This window comes from Gopherus flavomarginatus, chromosome 8 (assembly GCF_025201925.1).
Source record: "Gopherus flavomarginatus isolate rGopFla2 chromosome 8, rGopFla2.mat.asm, whole genome shotgun sequence".
Taxonomy (NCBI): domain Eukaryota; kingdom Metazoa; phylum Chordata; order Testudines; family Testudinidae; genus Gopherus; species Gopherus flavomarginatus.
The window spans coordinates 48,479,616-48,484,543 of record NC_066624.1 but is presented as its reverse complement, the minus strand read 5'-3'; the positions used below and the strand labels follow the sequence as shown (position 1 = coordinate 48,484,543).

The window sequence follows — 4,928 nt, the reverse complement described above, 5'->3', positions numbered from 1 at the left end:
CTCTGTATAACCTGTATGCTCAAAAGGTCTGTTAAACTCCCCCAGCTTGTGTCCTTTCCCTCTTTGAATGCCTGTCAAGTGGCTTTCCCACTCTCCTTTGTACCTCCAGTGAATGACCTTCACCCGGCCCATCTGTCCAGTGGTTCGCTGTGTTACATTCTATTGCATCTCAGGGAGACTGATCTTCATCGCACCGTCCATCGCTGCGCTGTGGGACACTTACCTTAAAGGATCCTGACATCTCCACTGCCAGGCCTGTCCTGGGAGCGTGAGTATGAGTGTGACACCCTCCCCCATCCCTTCTTTTGAGCTTAGCTATCAAGCTAATAAATGTGCTGCTTTCTGCCAAACTCTGGGGGGAGGGGCATTATTAGTCCTCTGTAAGCTTACTAACTGACCCAATTTTGGGTAACACAAGCAACATTGTTTGATCTGTTATTGTACCAAAGGGGGAGATGGTTGTCTATCAAGGAGGGTGAAGACTAAATGCCTCTGATGAGAATGGGATTTGAACCCATGCAGGCAGAGCATAATGGGGTAACAGTCCATCACCTTAACCACTCGGTCACCTCATCTGAGCTGTCAAAAAACGGACAGGAGGAGAAATCTAAGGCCGGCAGAGAGAGTGACACGAAGGAGTTTTTCAATACTATGCGTAAGCAGGGTCTGAATAAGCTCCCCTCTCTCACCTAGTGAGGAGCTGGGGAAAGACTTCAGGAGCAGACCGTGTTTGCATAGACACACCTACTCTGCCTAGCTATGCAGCATGATGGGGCCGCTTCCCCAAAATGACCAGTTTGGGTTGGTCTTGGGTTACAAATCACTTTAGGATTGAGTGGAATGAAATGTTATTCTCCTTCCTGTATGAGTGAAGGGCAGCAGAACATACCTAGTCCGTCCTGATGGAGGGGTAGGTGAGTGAGGAATAGCTTTTATTGGACTGCGGAGAAGTGATTGAGGACGTCATCCTAAACCAGTGGTCCCCAAACATTTCACATTGTGCCCTCTTAGCCATGGCTGTGGCCCCTCGGAAGCCACGGTCAAGAACCGGGGCTGGGAGGAGTGGGGCTGTTGCTTCCTGGGGAGAGGGGTGCGGACAGGGGTAAAGGGGTCGACGCCGGGCTGGGAGCCAGAATCTCAGGCTGAGGTTGGGTTTGGGGAAGAGCTGTGGCAGAGTGGTGCTCCCTCCCTGCCCTCTCTGTGGGCTGGCTCAGGTCCTGAGGTGCCCCCATGAATGTTCCTCTGTGTCCCCCTAGGAGTCGCACCTCACATTATGGGGACCACTGAACCCTACTCGCTAATCCGGGGCTAGTGATGCCAAACCCCCGGGAAAGGGAGAACAAGTGTGGGGGCACCAGCACCAGAACCATGCCCCTACCTTCTGTCTGTGGCTCTACCCCCTTCCACCCATGGCCCCATCCACTGTCACTTCTGTTCCACTCCTTCCCCCACCAGCCCCACCCTATCACTCCTTTACCCCTGCCCCGCTGTGGCCCTGAGACCAGAGAAGCTCTGTGCCCCTCCTGCAGCCCCCGGGCTATAGCAGGGAGTGGGAGCTCCTCCAGCCCTGGGGCTGACATAGGGGAGACTTTTCCAGGGGGACCTAACTTGGCCAGGGCCCCTGATCATGGGCCCCACTGTCCCCTTGGCAGTGCAAGGTTTGGGGAGGCTGAGCCCCCTTGTCATAAACAGATAGCTAAGGGTTAATGTTCTTTTACCTATAAAGGGGTAACACCAGTAACCTAAAACACATGACCAGAGGACCAATCAGGAAACAAGACTTTTTCAAATCTGGGTGGAGGGAAGTTTGTGTGTGAGTTCTTTGTTCTTTGTCTTGTGTCTGTGGTGTATCGGCTATGAGAGTGATTTTTCTATCTCCTGCCTTTCTAATCTTCTGTTTCCAAGTTGTAAGTACAAAGATAATAAGACAATAAGTTTATATTGTTGTGTTTTTTTTTTTGTATTTACATGTGTGTAGTTGCTGGAATGTTTAAATTGTATTCTTTTAGGATAAGGCTGTTTATTCATTTTTTTCTTTTACGCAAATAACCCTGTATTTGTCACCTTAATACAGAGAGACCATTTTTATGTCCTTTTCTTTCTCTTTATATAAAGATTTCTTTTAAGACCTATTGGATTTTTTCTTTAGTGGGGACTCCAGGGAATTGAGTCTGCAGCTCACCAGGGAATTGGTGGGAGGAAGAAGTCAGGGGGAAAATCTCGTTGTGTTAGGTTTACTAGCCTGACTTTGCATACCCTCTGGGTAAGGGAGAAGAGAGATTAGCTATCTTGGTACTTCTATTTCCAGGACTGGAAACAGGGAGGGGGGAGTCCCTCTGTTGAGATTCACGAAGCTTGCTTCTGTATATCTCTCCAGGAACCCAGGGAGGGAACACCTGGAGGGGAGGAGGGTGAAGGGAAATGGTTTAATCCCCTTTGTTATGAGACTCAAGGCATCTGAGTCTGGGGGTCCCCCGGGGAAGGTTTTGGGGAGACCACAGTGAGCCAGGCACTGTATAAATCCCTGGCTGGTGGCAGCTTTACCAGGTCCAAGGTGGTAACTAAGCTTGGAGGTTTTCATGCTAACACCCATATTTTGGACGCTAAGGTCCAAATCTGGGAAAAAATGTTAAGACACCCCTCCCCCCTGAGCCTCCATTACGAGCCTCCCAGGCTACCACTGCTCACTGTGTGGCCAGTCTCTGTGTTTTCTGATGCTCGTTCTGGGGAGCCTGGCCGGCCTTAGGGGTGGTGCCCCCCGATAGCCGCCCATTGCTCCAGGGGTCAAAGGGCACCGTGTGGCAGTGCAAAGGTGCTCACTGCTCTCCCCTGCCCCAATGCTCCTCCATGGGTCCATAGAGGTTTGAGGGGAGTAAGGAGCAACCCTGTGTGCTCCATGCGTCCTGGTCACTTTTCCCACTTGGGCTGTGCTTTGAGGGGAGCATCAGAAGCTGCTGCTCTCTGCCCTCCCGCTATGCAGCCCGGCTGAGGAAAGTGACCTGGATGCAGGGAGCTCGGATGATCTCACTTCTTGCCCCCACATCCCACAGCCCCTAGGGGTGCCCAGATGAGCAGCGTTCCAGGGAAGAGTGTGGGGCAGCAATGCCAGCTGCTCCATGCACACAGGTCAGTCTCCCCATGTGGGTGCAGGAGGGGGTGCAAGGGTTTCTGTGATGCCTATTCTATCAATATCGTCACTCAATACCAGGCATTCAAATTCACCAGTCTTAGTACTTAGACGTTTAGCGTTTGTATTTAAGCACTTCTAAAATGTGTCCCATTTTAGCTGTCTGCTATTACATGATGTAATTGAGGGAGACTCTTTCATTTCACTGTTTCTCATCAGAACCTACCTGTACATTATCATCTTCCATCCTCTCCACCTTACTAGGCTATAGAGAATCCCTGTGAATAGTTCCTCTCCTAACGGATGTCTCTGTCTGAACCCTGTGATCCTCAGCGCCTGTCGGCTTTCCCCAGCTCTGAGACTGTGTCTACACCGCGCACTTTACCACTGTGCAGCTGTGCCACTCTAACCATGCCATTGTTAGGTGCGCTGTGTGTCCGTCCTTATCGCTGAGAGAGAGCTTCCCCGGCAACAAAGCCAAACTACCTCCAATGAGTGGCAGGAGCTTTGTCACAGGGAGCACAGCTCCACCTATGATGCGCTGTTCACACTGCCGCTTTTCATGGCTCAAATTTTGGCATTCGGGGAGTGTTGTTTCTCACCTCAGAGAGACAAAATTTTTAGCAACAAAAGCCGAAATTAAAAAAAACTCCTCTGCAACCTTTTTAATTTTACCTTTATACAACCTTTATACTGCCTCCAGTTCTGGTATCCTCATTTGAAAAAGATGTTGTGAAATTGGAGCTAGGGCAGCAAAGAGCCACCAAATGTTCTGAGGGCTGGAGAAAAATGCCTTCCAGTGAGCTATTGAAAGAGCTCAACCTGTTTAGCTTATCAAAAGAAGATTGAAAGGTGATTTCATTGAAATGTTGAAGGGCCTTAATGGAGAGAAAAGATTGGGTATTTACGGGCTCTTGAATGGAGCAGAGAAAGGCATAACAAGACCCAATGGCTGGAAAGTGAAAAGAGACAAATTCATATTACAACTGAGGCACAATAGTCAACAGCGAGGATGATTCACCACAGGAGCAAGCTACCAAGGAAAGTGGTGGATTCACCGTCTCCTGATGTCATTTAATGAAGACTAGATGCCTTTCTGGAATGTGTTTGCCCCCAAAGTAGCTGTTATGTCATACAGGAGGCCTGTGATATGCAGGTTAGATGCTCTAATGGTGTCTTCTGACCATGAAGTCGACTAATTTCTGAAAAACTGAGTGTAGTATTGGGAGCAGCGTCTGATGTTTTCCTGTCTAACCGGCTTGCTGCCTAGAACGAACGCTCTTTGAGTGGGGTGATCCACAGGGAGTAGCTCAAACCTCCAAAGTGCCTGGCCAGGGGCAAGACATTAGCCCAGCAAGGGAGGGGTGTGGCAGTGACATCACAAAGGCCTTTTGCAGGACCTCAGACTATTGGTCAAAGGTGGTGGGGAGGTGGTGACCTCACAGAGAGATGCTGACATCAGCCAGGCAGGACAGGGGCGAGGGGCCAGGGAAACCTCAGAGACCTCTGTGGCTTTGCTTCAGCACGTTTCCTTCTCCAGGTCTCTCTTTGAGGACTGAGAGATTATTTGGGGTCATGGACGTGAGCGCCAGGAGGAACCTCTTTCGAGTTTCCTCCTTCCCTTATAGTGATTTTACTAGAAAACAGCCGTCCCTGTTTAGAAGGTAAGAGGCTCCTGGAGGTTTGAAACCTGTTCAGTCTGATCTATCTGGTGACAAGTGAATTCTAGGCATGGAAAACACGAGCTTAAGGAGGCAGAATTTTATTGCGCACCTGGGATTTTGTCCCTTAGAATCGCTGG

The 4,928-nt window shown here is 49.9% G+C and overlaps 1 non-coding gene across 1 annotated transcript; it reads right to left on the bottom strand.

Annotated features, from left to right (window-relative positions):
• Positions 1 to 493: 493 nt before the first annotated feature.
• Positions 494 to 575, bottom strand: TRNAN-GUU (transfer RNA asparagine (anticodon GUU)). Its single transcript has one exon. It is a non-coding gene; the product is annotated as a tRNA-Asn (tRNA).
• Positions 576 to 4,928: the final 4,353 nt, after the last annotated feature.